Source organism: Hordeum vulgare, chromosome 3H (genome assembly GCF_904849725.1).
Source record: "Hordeum vulgare subsp. vulgare chromosome 3H, MorexV3_pseudomolecules_assembly, whole genome shotgun sequence".
In the NCBI taxonomy this organism is placed as follows: Eukaryota; Viridiplantae; Streptophyta; class Magnoliopsida; order Poales; family Poaceae; genus Hordeum; species Hordeum vulgare.
The window spans coordinates 187241535-187260810 of record NC_058520.1 but is presented as its reverse complement, the minus strand read 5'-3'; positions in this window follow the sequence as shown (position 1 = coordinate 187260810).

The window sequence follows — 19276 nt, the reverse complement described above, 5'->3', positions numbered from 1 at the left end:
CATATCAACTATATGATTCATGCTCGACCTTTCGGTCTCTCGTGTTCCGAGGCCATGTCTGTACATGCTAGGTTAGTCAAGTATAACCCGAGTGTTACGCGTGTGCAACTGTTTTGCACCCGTTGTATGTGAACGTTGAGTCTATCACACCCGATCATCACGTGGTGTCTCGAAACGACGAACTGTCGCAACGGTTCACACATGAGGAGAACACAATTTTACCTTCAAATTTTAGTGAGGGATCTCCTTATAATGCTACCGTCGTCCTAAGCAAAACAAGGTGCATAAAAGGATTAACATCACATGCAAATCATAAGTGACATGACATGGCCATGAACTTGTGCTTCTTGATCTCCATCATCAAAGCACCGACATGATTTCCATGGTCACTGGCTCTACACCATGATCTCCATCATCATGATTTACATCATTGTGCCGCCATTGAGGTTGTTGCGCTAACTATGCTGTTACTACTAAAGCTGCTACTACTAGCGATAAAGCAAAGCATCTCCAAGCGCAAAAATAATTAAAGACAACCCTATGGCTCCTGCCAGTTGTCGTAGCATCAACGTGCAAGTCGATATTTAACTATTACAACCTGATCATATCATACATTAAATATATCATATCATGTCTTTGGCCATATCACATCACATGCATACCCTGCAAAAACAAGTTAGACGCCCTCTAATTTGTTGTTGCATGTTTTATGTGGCTACTAAGGGTATCGAGTATGATCGTATCTTACTTACGCAAAGCCACAACGGTGATATGCAAGTTGCTATTTAACTTTCTCCGAGGACCGCCTCTGTCAAATCCGATTCAACTAAAGTTGAAGAAACAGACACCCGCCAGTCATCTTTATGCAACAAGTTGCATGTTGGTTGATGAAACCGGCCTCTCGTAAGCGTACGAGTAATGTTGGTCCGGGCCGCTTCCATCCAACAATACTGTAGAATCAAGAAAAGACTAAGGAGGGCAGAAAATTGAACATCAACGCCCACAAACTCTTTTGTGTTCTACTCGAGATATCATCTACGCATGAACCTACCTCTCATACCACTATAGGGGAACGTTGCATGGGAAACAAAAAGTTTCCTACGCACATGCAATACCTATCCATGGCGATGATCATCTACGAGAGGGGAGAATGAATCTACATACCCTTGTATATCGCTAAGCGGAAGCGTATATAACGCGTTTGATGTAGTGGAACATCTTCGCGGTCCAAATCGCAGTCCGTCCTGCGATCTCATCACAATTTGTCCCGCGATCGCATCACGATCCATCCCGATCTAGTGCTGAACGGATGGCACCTCCGCGTTCAGCACACGTATAGCTTGATGACGATCACCGCCTTCTTGATCCAGCAAGAGGGGCGGAGAGGTAGATGAGTTCTCCAGCTCGACGGCGTGGTGGGGGTGGTGGAACTATTCCGGCAAGGCTTCGCCTAAGCATCGCCGTACTAGACTAGGTGAGAAAACGGTCTAGATGAAGTAGAGGGAGCAAGTGGCAATTAGGGTTAGCTCTGACTCTAATTATTCTAGTATATATAGGATGGAGGGAGGTGAGAAGGTAACCGAAAACCCTCAAGGTTTGGCCGAAATTGGAGGTGGAGGAGTCCTACTCCAATCCTACTAGGAGTAGGATTCCTCCTCTCCACTTGGAAACCCTTTCCTCCTCTTCCACCTTTGGGTTTTTTCCTTCTCAAACGTCATGGGCCTTAGTGGGGGCTTAGGCAAGCCCACTAGGGGCTGGTTTGTCTCCTCCCACAGCCCATGATGCCCCTCGATGCGTGATACCCCTCCCGATGGTCCCCGGTACCCTCCCGGCACTCCCGGTACACTACCGAAGTACCCGAAATTTTTCCGGTGACCAAAACAGGACTTCCTATATATCAATCTTTACCTCTGGACCATTCCGGAGCTCCTCGTGACGTCCAGGATCTCACCCGGGACTCCGAAAAACCTTTGGTCACCAACACCTATAACTCAGTTATATTGAAATGTCATCAAACCTTAAGTGTGCAGATCCTGCGGGTTCAAGAACTATGCAGACATGACCCGATACACTCCCCGGTAAATAACCAATAGAGGGACCTAGATATCCATATTGGCTCCGACATATTCTATGAAGATCTCTATCGGTTGAACCTCTATGTCAAGGATTCGGTTAATCTCGTATGTTGTTCTCTTTGTCCTTCGGTATGTTACTTGCCCGAGATTTGATCGTTCGTATCTCCATACCTAGTTCCATCTCGTTACCGGCAAGTCTCTTTACTCATTCCGTAATACAAGATCCCGTCACTAACCCTTAGTCACATTGCTTGCAAGGCTTGTTGTGATGTTGTATTACCGAGTGGGCCCCGAGATACCTCTCCGTCACACGGAGTGACAAATCCCAGTCTTGATCCATGCCAACCCAACAGACACCATCGGAGATACCTGTAGAGCACCTTTATAGTCACCCAGTTACGTTGCGATGTTTGATACACACAAGGTATTCCTCGGTGTCCGGGAGTTGCATGATATCATGGTCATAAGAACAGATACGTTGACATGCAGAAAACAGTAGCAATAAACTTACACGATCATATGCTACGTTCATAGTTTGGGTCTCATCCATCACATCATTCTCCTAATGATGTGATCCTGTTATCAAGTGACAACACTTGTCTATGGCCAGGAAACCTTGACCATCTTTGATCAACGAGCTAGTCAACTAGAGGCTCACTAGGGACAGTGTGTTGTCTATGTATCCACACATGTATATGAGTTTCCAGTCAATACAATTCTAGCATGGATAATAAACGATTATCATGAACGAGGAAATATAATAATAACCAATTTATTATTTCCTCTAGGGCATATTCCACCAGGACAGTACTCACCATCTCGGGAAATTATCATGTAAGCACAACTAGAGTAGACTTCTTTTACGATATAGGGACGCTCCCATTTTGGGCAAAAGTTCCCCTCATTCGTCGTGTAACATTCATGGGACGGATGACGGCGAGCACTAGGTCTCCTTGCTTGTATGATCAGCTTTTAACACGCTTGTCAAAAGCACCGGACAATCTAGCCTGATACACTTCCAAATTTTGTAATGCCTGAAGGCGTTTCCTTTCAAGCATTTTGAGCTCATCGAGGCATAATTTTACGACCTCTTCTTTAGAAAGTTTCTCTTGAACAACCACTCTAAGTGAAGTAATCTATTCTTCTTATGGTAGAACTGCATCTCCTCCAAACACAAGAGATTATGGTGTCTTTCCAGTTGGTGTACATGTCGTGGTTCTATAAGCCCACAAGGCCTCAAGAAGTTTTTCATGCCACTCACGCTTATTTTTTGACATGACTTTCTTCAACAATTTGCATAAGGTTTTGTTAAAAGCTTCTTCTCGTCCATTAGCTGCCGGATTATAAGCCATAGAATGGTGATGATTTATTTTAAATTTTAAACATAACTTATCAACATGTTTATTTTTGAACGGGCCTCCGTTGTTAGACATGATACGAGATGGAACTCCAAAGCGATATATGAGTTGTGTTCTTATAAAGTGCTCCACGTGCTCTCCCTTATCCTCTTTTAATAGTATAATCTCAACCCATTTAGAGAAGTAATCGGTGGTAGACAGAATAAATTTATGACCCTTTGATGATGGCGGATTAATAGGTCCTACTATATCCATTCCCCACATTTCAAACGGACAAGCAATATTTGTGGGATGCAATGACTCATGGGGTCGATGTATGAAATTACCATGTACCTGGCAATCGTGACACCTTTTTGCAAATTCATGGCGTCATCTAACATGGTAGGCCAATAGTGACCAAGATGTCGCAATTGATAATATAACTTAGGGCCAGATTGATGCACCCCACACCCCCCCCCCCCCCGCGTGCACTTAATTTAAGGCTTCCAAAATTTCATTCCCTGCTAGACAGCGGAGGAGGATGCCATCGAAGGAACGTCTATATATGGTATAATTTATACATGTATAGTGAACTGACCTTTTTTGAATTCTAGACCTTTCTACGGAGTCCAGAGGTAAGTATCCATGGAGTAAGTATTCCAGGAAAGGGCTTCGCTAGTCTCCAATTTCAATCTCATAAATATCTGGAGTCATTGCAACCGACGTTGTCGTCTCCTCCTCCCCAGCGAGTATAGGTAGAATTCTGCATTCTTCAACGCGAACGTTCATCATTTGATGTGAAGCTAATGACATACTAGCACCTAAGCCTGCTAAGGCATTATTATTTTTTTATTTTTACTTCTTATGACATGACAAATATTTAGATCTGTAAACATTGACATCAACACTTTGGCTCATTGGAAGTAAGACATTAATTCTTCTTTCTTTACCATGTAAATTCCTAGTAATTGTTGGATCACTAACTGAGAATCACCATAAACACTGAGTGAATCTAACCCCATATTCAGTGCTAATTCAAGCCCAATTATCAAAGCCTCATATTCAACCGAATTATTTGAAACTGATGAGGATAGGGTAAATGAGTACGGGATCACCCCTTCACTTGGTGTCACAAAGACAACTCCAGCACCCGCCCCTGATCGTCGACATGCACCATCGAAATACATTTGCCAACATGAACTAGCAACCCATGTAGTGAACACCTCTTCATCCGGCAAGTCATCATCTACTGGGAAATCATCGGGTATTGGATGTGTGGTTAAGAAGTTAGCTAGCGCTTGCCCCTTCATGGCTTTTTGCGGCACGAATTTTATATCAAACTGTCATAAGAACATCGCCCACTTAGCCAGTCTACCTGAAAGCACCATCTTATTTAAGATGTACCTGAAAGGGTGTGCTCTCAACACGAGGTGTACAGTATGCTCTAACATGTAATGGCATAATTTTTGTGCTGCAAACACCAATGCCACATAAATTTTTTTCCATGTCGGATAATTCCACTCAGCCCCCACAAGCGTGCGACTAAGGTAATATAGGGATATTTCTTTTCGAGACTCATTATTCTATGCTAAAAGAGCACCCAACGACATAGGCATGGCTACCACGTTCCTTAACTGGTGCACCCATGATGGGTGGGTGTATTAGGTATTTTTTGATGTCCAAGAATGCATTTTGGCATGCTTGATCCCACTCGAATGGGACACCCTTTTTCATGAGACACGAGAAAGGTTTGCATCTTCCTGATAAATTTGAGATAAACCTCAGAATATATGCTAGGTGACCTTGGAAGCTCTTTAGTTCATGCAGGTTTGTGGGTGGTGGCATTTTAATGATCGCTTTTACTTTATCTGGGTCAACTTGGATGCCATTCTTTGTGGCCAAGAAACCAAGAAATTTCCCGGAGGAGACTTTGAATGCACATTTCATGGAATTTATTTTCAAGTTATGCTCCCTTAAACGCTCGAAAACCATTGCAAGATGTTTCATATGGTCTTTCTCACGTTTTGATTTTACTACTATGTCATATATATAACATTCAATGATTACAGATAATAATCCATCTAAAACTATGGTCATGTCTCGTTGATATGTTGCCCCAACATTTTTTACTCCAAATGGCATGACTTCATAGCAAAATATGTCGTTGGGCGTCCTGAAAGCCGTTAGCTTTTCATCCTCTGGCACCATTTTTGTTTGATTATACCTGAAATATCCATCCATAAAAGAAAATATTTCATGTCCCATGGTAGCATCGACAAGTATTTCAGATATAGGTATCGGGAGATCATCTTTAGGGCATGATTTATTTAAGTTCCTAAAATCTACACATACACGGATTTGAACATTTTTCTTTTTAACTGGAGCAATATTGGAAAGCCACTTAGGATATTTAACTTCCCTAATGAATCCAACAGCTATGAGTTTGTCGACCTGGGCTTCTATCTTGGGGAGTAGCTCGGGTCGAAATCTCCTTTGTGCGTGTTTTACTCATGGAACGTCGCTTTGCACGGCAAGTCGGTGCACCGCCACTTTTGGATCCAAGCCTGGCATTTCCTCATAAGTCCAAGCGAAGACCTCATTGTTTGTATAAAGGAACTTATGCTAGTCCTCTTTCTTCTCTTTGGACAAATGTGCACCAATAAAAATTTGTCTAGGTTCCTCGTTTGTCCTAGTATTTATTTCTTACAAGTCATTAATAGTTGGCTGATTACCGTCCTCCATTTGTGGGGATGCGTCAGTTGGGTCGACAAATTCGGTGGAGGTCATGCATACCTCATAGCCCAGACCGTGTCTTTTTTCTCTCAAAGGGTGGACTTCATGTAGAGCTTCGAGCTGTTCTCGAAACAACACCTTTTCAAATGGCGCTTGCTGCCCTCGGCCATCGCACAAGGATGGACAAGTGAGAGTATCATATCCCATTTTTGGCATCATATACAAAACTCAGTTGTCGTATAGAGAAATAGGTAATGAGTCATCATCTTTATTTTCCAAGGTGATATGAGACACATTTTTATCTTTATTTTCACACTCATGCGACTCCTCTTTATCTTGTTCAATTTTATGTTGAACCAAAGGGGGTAAGAGGGTAGGCGTTTTGGTACCTCTTTTAACACATGATTTATCGATGACACGGAATATTGGGTCACCCTCTATCCTTTGGTCACTTGGTATATGTTGATAAATCTTTGGGGATTCTTTAGTATCTTTCTCTACCATATTTGATTCAGGTACTACAACAAACTTTGCTTGTGTACTTTCTCAACAAGATCGAAGTAGAATTTTTCATCACAGTAGAAAGATTCAGCTACGGTGAATGATATCTTATCTACAAATAGTCTTAATGTTTCCCCAGACTGCTCCCTGTACTTAATACATTGATGGAGCGCTGATGATACAACTTGATTCTCATGCAACCATGGTTATCCCCACAGTGCATTGTAAGAAGTAGCTGCGTCGATTACATGGAATCTCACGTATATGGACAATGCTTCTAATTTTAATACCAAGGAAATGGTACCCATGGCCTCTTGACCTGACTTGTTAAAGCCATGGATAACCACATTTGACGGGCTCAAATCTTTTGGGGGAATACCCAATCCTTCTTAAAGTACGCAGTGGCAGCAAATTTATGGCGGATCCACTATCTATCATCATGCGATTTGTTGGAAAGTTGTCAATCTCACCAAACATAAGAAGAGGTCTATTATGCTTCTTTGAGCCTAACAACATGTCCTCATCCGTGAATGTAATATTTAAGACATCATTTAATTCAGCCTCAGTCTGTGAGACTTCCACTCTATAATCTTCAAGACATGACAATGTCGTAACTAGTGCCTTACGTAAATCCGAAGAAAGAGATAAAGCATCATACACACATAGCATAACTGGTATTTTCTTTAAATGTGAGATCACGTCCTACTTGACTGACACCTTGGAGGTCGGGTCAATTGTTTCATTCTCAGTTACATCTTTGTTCCTACGCTCCTTTCTACGGGGAGGATGTGAGTCAGCTAACTGGCGACCTGATCTAAGGTGGACCTAATCCACTTCTGGCGCATCCTCTTATGGGAATTGAAGAGACTCGCCATCATCCTCAAACACACCTATAGTGAGAATGTTGAATGCTTCACTTGGAGGAACCTCCATGCGCTTTGCCCCGTGTTGATATATCTTTGGTACGAAGCATGGAGGTACGACATCTTCCATCACTCGGGGTAATGCATGACGTTTTGGCCACTGCTCCCTCCTGTTTTGGGGTTCATGCGAAGCTGGTAGACTGGGCCATTCATCATGGTTGCGGGGAAAGTGAGCCTCTCTTTTATGCTGACTTTGCGACGTGGTCCCATGACTCTGGTGCAAGATGAAGCATGGACAGATTATTGGAGTAACTTTATATCCTGATGAAAATATCATATCATCATAAGTTGGCCTCATATTTGAAGGTGTGGAACTCACCGAGCTATCTTGAAGAGTGGAAACATTTGTTGTAGCCATCTTCTTCCCTTTCTTTAAACTTTTGAGAAGGTCCGTATCAATGTTCCCCTCGTCAATCATCTTTTGGATGATATTCTTTACCACAAAGCAATCATCAAGTGTATGGCCTAATATGTAGTGGTAATGATAGAAGTTTGGCGCATTAAACATATTGCATCTTCTGTCCTTTTTGACTTAGGAAGCTCCATAAGTTTCAGCTCCCGTAAACCTCTGAAAAGATCATGAATTTCTTCTACAGGGAAGGAGTACTCCCTGTTTTGTCGTTCGGTGAGAGTCGGTCTCCTACCAAATTGTGCATATCTCTGTCCTTGGTTCCTTATAGGTGCTCTTCCAGGCTGAAACTGAGACTTGACCGTTGTGGCTTCCATAGCTTGCGTTGATTTGGGCTTTATCGGCAATTTTTCTCGCTGAACACCTTTTTCAGCAGGCTTGTTAAATGTTGTTTTTGTTCGACGAATGATTAGTTGCATATAATTTTCTACATCTGTAGCTTTTGACCCCAACTCTTCAAATGTTATGGATCTCACTCCTTGCAACTGTACAACCACTTCTAGGCGAAGATTATTCCTGCATATACACACTACTTTGGGCTCGGTGATTGGTTGTGGGCAATGAAGACTTAGTTTCTCCATATGTTTATAAAATCAGCCGCCTTCTCATTATACCCTTGTTTAGTTTGAGTTAACACAGTGATGCCCACAGTCCTCTGAGTGCTATAAAATCGCTCAAGGAAGACATTCTACATCTGCTCCCAAGTTTTTTATGGCACTAGGAGCTAGCTTGATGTACCAAGTAAAGGCGGGACCAGACAATATCTGCATGAACTACCTGAGGAGGAGTGCTCCATTATGAGGTGTGTCCTGACAGGCTGTGAGAAAGTGGGCTATATGTTCGTGAGGAGACCCTCTCCCATTAAATTTGCTAAATTGTGGCTGCCTGTAGTTAGCTGGGAAGGGAACCATGTCTACATCAGGTGGGTACAGTTTAACATACCATGGCGGCATGGAATATTGAGTTTGCATCAACTCGGACTTTACCCCTTCAGAAATCATTCTTTGGATCGCCTTGAGGATAAGTCCAGCACCTCCCGGCTGGCTTCTAGTACTCGCACCACCATCCCCTTCATTGCTTTTGTTCTCGTTGTTGCTCCTCTAATTACGAAGGGATACTAGCTCATCTTCTTTTTGTTGAAGTGTTGTTGTAAGGTTGGTTAGTTGCTCTTCAACCGAACGAGTTTCATTCGCGGCTAGGACTTGCTCTGTATGCTCTGCACCATGGTGAAGTTCTATCTCATGTTCAGAAGGACATGGGGTACTATCTGATATGGGATTGTAAGATTCCCCATTAGTTGACCCAAGTTCCTCATAATCTGAACCTTTCTCGCTACGCGCCCTGCGTCGAGGACCCTCTACAACAGTCTTGTGTGCCTTCTTCCTCCTAAAGTGTGTTGATGCTGAGGAGGTTTCACTACTTTTGTCTGTCGCCACTTTGACACAAACTGGCTTTGCATTGAATACTTCATATGAGTTACGTGAGACTTTCTTACGTGCGGGCCATGGAGCCAGAGTTTTGGTAGCCTTCCTTTTCTATACTTTCCATTCCCTTTCCCACATTTCCTTCACTCACTTGGCTTGTTGATGGAGAGTTTCCTTGTATTCTGCTATACCCTGAATCAGCTCGAACAGCCATTTCTCTTTGCTTCAGGGCGCCCCGCTTTTTGCATGCATGAGCAGCCTGCTTTACATATTTTTGTCATCGTGGATCTACCTTCACAAATTCTTCATATTCTCGCCACTTTGATAAAGTCTCTACACGCCGCACGATGGTGCAACCAACATTATCACAAGAGATAGAGCAGCCTGGAAGTATTTCCTTCAAAGCTTGGCAGACATTTTGTGTCATGATGGCATGGAAGCTAGCATGCCCCCCACGGATCCTTGCATTGGTCTTCCCCTCTCTATTCCTCATGCTAATAGTTTAGACTCTTATAGCATGAGAGCATTTTATAAATGTCTTTTATATGATGTTGGCGAAATGTGTAACCCGAATATTTGTTTAGTTTTATCTTTCTTATATTACTACTAACATCCTGCAACACTCATACCGTGTCTGTGTGTTGCGTAACCAAGTAAGCTTGGTTTTTATTATGTATCATGTTTAATAATACATCTTGCATAATTTTGGTCTTTGCGTGTTTAGCATGAACACATTTTTTAGTTAAGTTTTGCCTTGCTGGTATTACTTCTATCACCGCGTAGCATTAGGATAATGCCCATGCGTAGCATAACCAAGTAAAGGCTTGTTTCCTAATATTCTTGCCCGTATTACAACCACCATGACACATAATGTCCGTAGCGTAACTGACCAAGAATTTTGTTATACGTTTGCTTTAGCACATTTGTAATCTCGCTCCGCCATAGTCGTGTGAATTTCGTTCATGATAACCAAACCAAAACATTTTTTACGGGGTCTTCATACCTATGGCACTCTCTTGATTTGTATCCTTGTATAGGGACCAAACCAAGGAACGAGAAGTTCATCCTGGCTTGTATCCCTAAAGGGACCAAACCAAGAAGAAGATCATTAAGATGAAGAGTATCTGATATGTAAAATAACCATGCATGCTCCTTGGGTTGTACCGTTATGGCCGAACCAAAGACAAATTTAACGTAATATAACATGCTCCTTGATTTGTACCGCGATGGCCAAGTCAAGGATAAAAATTTGGGTAGATGAAACAAGCACCTTGATTTGTACCGCGATGGCCGAACTAAAGATAATTTTTTTAACAGATGAAACCAACACCTTAATTTGTACCGCGATGGCAGGGTTAGAGTTTTGAGAGAGGAGGAATAAGAAACCTCCATGGCTCATATTATGGTGGACGAACCATGGGCTAGGGGAGAGCCATGAATCTCACCTTCAACTCCTAGCAAGCACCTCACCTGCCTCCCTGCCACTTCTTTCTATGTCTGCTCGTATGTGTTGTGTATATGGTTAGCAGTGGCAGGGAACGAATGAATGGCCGATACTGGAGCAGTCAGATTACTTGGTATTTATAAGGGCGGAAGTAGGCAGCGAAGCGCCCAGATGCGCCTGCCCACGTCCTTGATCGTGGGAGCGTGGCTGCGTGGGAGATCGTGGGAGGAAATGGGACGTTGCACACTTGGTCTCCTGGTTGGCTGATGGGAGCGCACATAGCCCTTTGGCTCTATTAGTTTAATTAATTTGCTTAATTAAACTCTATCTAAAGATGGGCCCTGCCACAAAGCAACGTATAGGCTTCTCTCAAATATTTTAATCGGAGCCTAATGCATGCATGGTCATTCCACATACGTCAGGTGTACTAGCTAGTCAACAATTTTATGTAATGCATGTACGAGCTAGCTAAATGAAATGCTAATACTTGGTTTGGCCATCGATTTTATATGCTATACACTTCACCCAGATACAGTGATATTTTGATGAAGCTACACTGGTATTTGTTATACTTCGCAATACTTTGCCGATAGCAGCGTCATCTGTGGTGGAACGATGTCTAAATTTACTTGTGGTCTAATGTTTCAACAATAGCAACATTTCCTAAAACAATTTGCACTCATGTTGACATTAGAATTCCACCAACGATGACGACGTATGTGTATGCAAGCCATGTGCCCTCTGTATTTTTAGGACAAGACCCGATGGCTATTTATTTTATCACATTTTATATTTTTTTGCCTTTTTTAGTATGTGTATTACCAACATTGGACAATATATCATATGCCGGTTTTATTGTCAGCTCTCATTTTTGACTTGATGACTATTTAAAAAAATTGTTCTTTTTGTTACAAAACGGAGTTTGCCGTTTTGCATTTATATTTTATGTGGTTTGTGTATTATATTTTATCTTGGTCAAAATACATGTCAACAATAGGTCATACTCATCGATTAAGCACAAGTGGGGTTACCAGTTTTACATAATGCATTAATGTATTCACATCATTTAGGACACGCTTGTACTCAAGTCTCAGAGTAAAGCTCCCTCTAGATGCGACATCCCCCCCCTAAGAGGGATCAACTAACCTTGGGTTTTGTCGTAGAAGACTTCAAGTAGCTGAAGTAGTGGTGGATGCTCATTGTTGATGAAGTTCATCTTGAGTTGGGAGCAATGCTTGTTGTTTCTTACTCTTCACACCTACATGGGTTAGTCCCAAAGCAAAAGGCACAAACACAAAGATTTCTATGGACATGGAGTGAAATGCATGGGAGGTGATGTCCAAAGATGCATTAATTAGCTTGTCCCTTGCTTAACTTTGAGGGAATCTCTGACTCCTTGAACTAATGCATATGGTTGAGGTTGATTGCATATAGTTCTTGCCAAAATGAATAAGAGTGAATTTCATTGGCGGAGTCACCCCTCAAGAACTTTCTAGTTCTTCCTCTTGGGAATCCACATCATCTTGATTGGAATCCTTGAAGTTGTGGTAGCACTAGATGAGGTAGTGCTAAAAGTGTCCTTGGGAACCCACTCAACCTTGTCTTGGGGTTCTTCTTCAAATGAGTTAATGTCCTCTTGAAGCTTTCCCTTGCCCTTGTGGTCTTGTGGTAGAAGGCCATCTTGTGAGCTTGTTCCCTTGGGAGGAGTAGGATCATACTTCTCCTCTTGAGGAACAAACTCGGGAATGGGATATGATCCTTCTTCCAAAACATCTCCATTGACGTTGAAGTAGCCAACACCCTGCTTCTTCCGATGTCCTCCTTGCTTGCGCACAATTTCCTCAAATTACTTACTTCCGGCAAGGCTCTTGAAGACACCTCTCTCTATAATCCCTTTCAATAAATCGTTTTATTGCTCAAGTGTAACTTGGCTAAAATAATAATTAGTGGAATCAAGAGAGCTACTAGCAACAATATCAATTGATTTAGATTTAGCATTGTTGTTACTAGATGAAGAAACTTTCTTGCCTTTGTTACTAGTGTTCTTAGGTTTAACTCGTGGAACGAAAGTAGACAAGAGTAATCCTTTGGCTAGATAATAGGAACTATTCTTTCGAAGATCATCATTGATTGCTTTTAGGAACTCATGCTCTTGCTTTAAATTTAGCTTCTCGAAGCGTAGATTCTCATGAGTTCTTGCAAGCTCTCTATGATCTTCTAGAGTAATTTCATGAGCTAACTTAAGAGTTTTTAGTTCTTTAGTTAATCGTTGAATTTCTTTTTTATCATCATCATTCGATTTCTCTTGAGTAGCATCAAAATTAGGAAGTTCATTTTCAAATCACTAGTCTTATCAAAGAGCAAGTCTTCTTCTCCTAGCAAGTCATCCTCATCACTATAAAAGTTCAAATAGTCGGGGTGTGATACCTTGGGGACTTTTGCCATGAAGGAGTTTCCAATCCCTTCATTTGGTGAATCAAGTAAGTCGTAGGAGTTGGAGGAAAGAAGTGCAATGTCGGCAACACCTTCATTTTGACTGTAGTAACAGTTGGAGTGATAACTTCTCTCGGAGTGGATGTGAGACTCGGATCCAGAAACCCATTCGCCAACATGAGCTTGATGTCTTCTTCTTGAACTCCTCTTGGTGTACTTGTCCTTCTTCTCCGATTCTCTGCCTCTCCGTGAGTGTCTTCATCAATAATGATCTTCTCTACTCATTCTCTCTCTGCGAGGTGACTCATCTCTTGAGCTTCGTCTTCTAGGAGACTCGTCTCTTCGTTTGTGGGGGAGCCGAGCACTCATTGGAAAATTGTCTAGGCTTTCCACAGTTGTAGCAGCTTCGGTCACGACTAGACGAACGTCTCTCATCATATCTTGAGCTTGAGCTTCTCTCTTTGCCTCAACTCTTGTAGAACTTGTTGAACTTCTGACCATGAGGCTGATCTCTTCACAGGTAACAAGGTTGTCATTTGAAGTAGCGGGAGCATTGACTGAAGCTTTGTAAGCACCGCTTGCCTTGTTGTGCAACTCATCTTTGTGTTTGAGAGACATTTCATGAGTCAACAATCCTTCCAATGACTTCAGTAGGCTTGAGATCTTTGTAGTTGGGAATAATTTGGATTAATGTGCACACGGTGGCGTATCTTCCATCCAAAGCTCTAAGTATCTTCTTAATGATGAATTTGTCGGTCATCACTTTGCTTCCTAAGCCGACAATCTCATTCGTGATGAGAGCTAGCCTAGAGTACATCTCAGCGACTCCTTCACCATCCTTCATCTTGAACTTGTCAAGCTAACTTAGAAGCACATCCAACTTAGATTCACTAACAGAATTGGTACCTTCGTGCATATCAATCAAGGTATCCCAAATTTCCTTTGCATTCTCAAGACGACTGATTTTGTTGAATTCTTTGGGACACAAGCAGTTGAACAGGATGTTAGAGGCTTGAGCATTGAATTGTAGCTTCTTCAATTCTTTCGTTGTGGCATCATAATCCGGTTCTCTTCCTTCTCCGAAGAAATCACCTTGCACACCAACATGAACAACAGCCCAAACGACACGATTATGACCAAGAATATGCATTTTCATCTTATGTTTCCAACTAGCAAAATTAGTGACATCGAAATATGGACCTCTACGGTGATAATTTCCCTCACCAGACGCCATACTCCACTAGTGCAGAATCACACAATAGTCCCGGTTCGTAAGGACCTTTAGTGTCGGTTCTGCAACCGGCACTAAAGGGTGGGGACCAACCCCCCCCCCCCTTTAGTGTCGAATCTTCATGAACCGGGACCGAATGCCCACCACGTGACACGAGCCCTTGCCGGGGGCTTGGGGGCCTTTAGCCTTGGTTGGTTACAACAACCGGGACTAAAAGGTTTAGGGGTTTGGGGTTTCTGGTTTATTTTTCCTTTTAATTTTGTGTTTTCCATTTAATTCTTTTTTATTTCAAACATATTTTACGCTACTACATATTGTACACGTTATGCATATATAAAAGTAGAATTTCTCGTAGAACCGATCATATATATATCATCGAATTTCTCGTACGACCATTGACACATACACATATACATATAAAATGTCTCCTACAATTTGCAGATCATTACATGGAGGCATTAGAGCTTGTAATGGAATTCTCCTTTGGGATCTATGACCTAGTCGAGCAAAAATCCCGCTATTTCCTCTTGAATTGCTCATACATGATCCGTTTGTAGGAGCAGATCACGCCTGTCTTGCATATTTATTAAAAAATAAGATCAATATGAATATATTAGTTGTGTGTATATATATTAGATCATGATAAAAAGAATTGTGAATAGTGTTCTCACAAACGTACCCAAAGTTGTCTATCACTTTTGGACCTTTCGGACGTCATCATGCGAATGTTGTCGCAAACGTAGTATGCACATAAATTATTCCCCGGCACCTGCCTCAGGATCTTTACGAGAATAGAACTCAATCAAGTAATAATTAATCAAGCATGATAATGGTATTGCAACTAGAATTAAAGAGATGGTAGCTAGCTAGTACTACTTAATTACTTACCCGGGGTCGCACCCATTTTAGTTTTTGTTTCCATTGGCCTTCAACCTGTTTGATGAAATTTTCCCAAGCCCTACCTGACCGCAAAGAAAATGAATAAAGGATTTATTAATTAGATGATATCAGGAAATGAACTAAAGAGGCCAACATATAATTCTGTAATGATTGAAATTACCTATCGACCATCCTCCTCACGTTTGTGTAGTCTCTATCGTCTTTAAGTAGTGAGTCCAGTACTAGAACTTTTCCCTCGTCAACTTCAATGGTTCGCAGGATCTAGTGAAAACTACATGCGCACACGTTTGTATAATTAAGCGGGCATGTGCATACATAACTCATCGACTACAGTTATTAAAATCTAGAGTAAGCAAAAACAGAATTTGTAGTACAAGAAAATGTCACTCATCCGAAGTTGTAAGGAAGTAGTATTTCTGGTTGGGTATTTAGTCGCACCAAAAACTCCACCAAGCTTTTCTCTGTGTCTTTTCGTTCCCATTTACGCATCCATGTCTCTTCATTAATGGTATTCGGGTCGATGAACCCAATGCCATAGCGTGCAACTTTTTTCATCTCATACATCTTCATTCTGCATAATACCATAGAAAAGAATACATAGTGAGGATAATTACAGGTAATAAACGAGCACCACAACTAGCTAGAGACTTAAATTACAGAAAGAAATCACTTACAAACAATAGCAACTGACGAGAGATTTGTCAAGTGCGTCTTGATTGAATAACTAAAACAATTCATGATACTCAACCCACAAATCTTTTTTATGGCAGTAATGCTCTGCCTCGACTTTCACCATGAGGGACTCTCGACCGGTAGTCCTTACGACTCCCAGGTACCATTGATGCAATTCATACATTCCCGTTGATAGAAACGGGATCCGCTCAGGCTTGACCATAGGTTGGCCGCGAACATATTTCCATTGTAGTTGCTCCTCTGTAAACATTTTGAAGTCCTCGATGCCTAGGAGTCATTCTATAGTGACACCAGCCTCTTTAGCCTGCCTTCTATGATCGTCGGTTATTACCAGTTGCTGATCGATGGTACTCACATGTGTTTGTAGCAGGGGGGATCGATTGCACTGCCTGTTCTCCCATCTGGGGAATAGTTTTCCCGCATTTTTTGCCAACTGCTTGGCTCGAGCTCCATCTCGGCTCCCTCTTTTTTTGTGCTCGATATGACTTCTTGATAGAGTGCTCATAGTCTGAGTCGATATGCTTGACAGCTGGTTGGGCATTATCGATGAAGTGTTGTATGACATGCTCAGGTATGATCTCCTTTGGCGGCGGGGGCGTATTCGGTCCAGAATGGGCCTTCACTTGGATTTGCACTTCGGTTGTGTTTTCCTTGGGAGTCAGGTGGTAAGGCAACCTCGGAAGAGGCTTGAGGCTTGGAAAATATCTGAATTTCTTGCCTCCTGTTGTAACGCTAGCCGACGTAGCTGCGACGCCTCTCGTCCGCTGTTGCTGAGGTGGCGGAGCCCGCTGTGGCGGCGGAGACGGCTGACACAGTGCCTGACTTGGAGGAGGAGTCGGCTGACGCGGTGTCGGACTTGGAGGAGGAGGAGTTAGATGATACGGTGCCTGACTTGGAGGAGGACGAGTCGGCTGACGCGGTGCCGGACTTGGAGGAGGAGGAGTCGGATCACGCGGTGCCGGACTTGGAGGAGGAGGACTCGGCTGACGCGGTGCCGGACTTGGAGGAGGAGGAGTCGGCTGACGCGGTGCCGGACTTGGAGGATGAGGAGTGGGCTGGAGCAGTGTCGGACTTGGAGGAGGAGGGGTCGTCTAACGCGATGCCAGACTTGGAGGAGGAGGTGTGGGATGACACAGTGACGGACTTGTATGAGGAGCCGGCTAATATTGGGTCGATGGCCTTTGAAAGACGATGCAATCCTTTTCCCATAGAATGAAACGATGTATGGCCTCTCCCAGTGTGTGCTCGTCATCACCTCTAGGAATGTCAAGATCTAGCCCCAAATATGCTGCCACCACTTCATCAACCCCGACACGAGCATAGCCAGGTGGAATCAGATTGCAATGGAAGGTTGCTTGAGGGCGATTTGTATAAGCATAACCGTCCACCAACTTCATGGATATGTTCTTCACTTTTATGTGTAGCTCACAAGTTGTCATATCTATGATATCCCACATGGTATCTATCCAGTGCATCATCGCCCAGGGCAGAACCCACGCTGCTTCTCGGCATGGATGGGACAGTGTTATCCAATGATGGATCTGCTAGTTGTTCCTGCTACTGAGACCCCTTTTCCTGGCTAAGTGAGTCGATGTGCTGCTGCTGCCGCTTGAAAGGGAGTTCCAACTCTGTGTGCTTTGATTATACGATGCAAAGGCGGTCTGCTTCCTACTTCATGTGCTCCTCCTCCAGCTTCACCATCTTCTCCTCCCGCTACTTCTTTCTCACACGGCTTCTGTAGTCGGCGTTCCAGTCCGCAAACCCCTCAAACCACGGAACAACGCCTTTGCCTCGTGTTCTTCCTGGGTGTTCAGGATTCTTCAGGGCGCGCGTAAGCTCGTCGTTCTCTCTGTTGGACGTGAACACCCCCGTTCGAGCCTCTTCTACTGCAACAAGTAAACTTACATCGGCTCCTTTAAGACATGCCCGCTCCAAAAAATCTCCTGTCTTTGGGTCCAACGCCCCCCATGCTCATAGAACCAAGCCCTCCACCCGGGGACCCATCTCCTTGTAACTAGAGTGCATCCATCATCTCTTGCTCAGTGAGATCCCACTTAGGCCGCGCCACCTCATAGCCACCTGGCCCCAGCATATGGTGCCACTTCTTTTTCGCGGCATTAATCTTGTTTTTTCTCGACCGTTCCTGAGCTACTTACGATTCGTTGAAGTTCACAAAAGCTTCCCGGTGATCTATTGCCTTTTCAAGTGTTCCCTTGAATTCTAGAGTCTGCTTTCCTGCATTGACATACACAGCCCATATAGTTCTCTTGTGGTTGTTGAATGCTATCGCTATCTTCTTAAGAGCACTGTTCTTGACTTTTTCCAGATGTGCATCTGTCAAATGATCTAGTGGGGTGAAATGTGACACGACGATTCCCAAAGCAGATTTTTTGCTCTTTGGTCGACAAAAGTAACATTTGGATCTCCCTTTGCTGCCTTTTTCCTTTCTTGAAGAGAGATCGGGATTTGGCCCTCACAATAACTCCACATTGACGAATAAACTTCTTCACGTTGTTGATAGGTTCATCAGGTTCGCCATTAGGATTTATGGCATCGATGTTGTACTTTACGCCAGCAGGCAACACTTTGGTCGGGCCTCGAACTGCCCTGCTGCTCATAGAGGATTTGCTCAATCCGGAGGTGTTTGATATTTGAAGAACAACATTTCCTTCGTTATCATTGTTCGGACTTCATCTATTCGTTCGTCTTCATCGAACATCATACCATCATTGGTATTGTTTGGATATTGTGAGATGTCATCTTCTTCCTTCTCATCTGGTATCAGGGAGCGTATGATCTCGAACGGGGCCTCTTCTCCTTCTCTGCCGGTATTGTGCATAGCATTCGAGAACAAATTCTAGGCAAATTTAACATTTATTAAATGCTTGGATTGTGATTTCTTATATACGAGATGAACCTTTAGTCCCTGGCTAGGAACAGGATTCAAAATCATAATGGATTCTCTTAACCTTTATGGGATTTAACAAAATGGCACAATTCTGGTTGTGCAGAAAATGGTCCATATTTTTCCTGATCTCATCTACCCTTCTATATGTTACGTTGTATAGTGTCAAAGGATTCAAGAAAACCATGGCTTCATCATTAGCCGGAAGTAAAGGGCGCATGATGGTACAAAGTTCTCCAAAGTTGTTTTGGAACGTAGTTCCTGATAG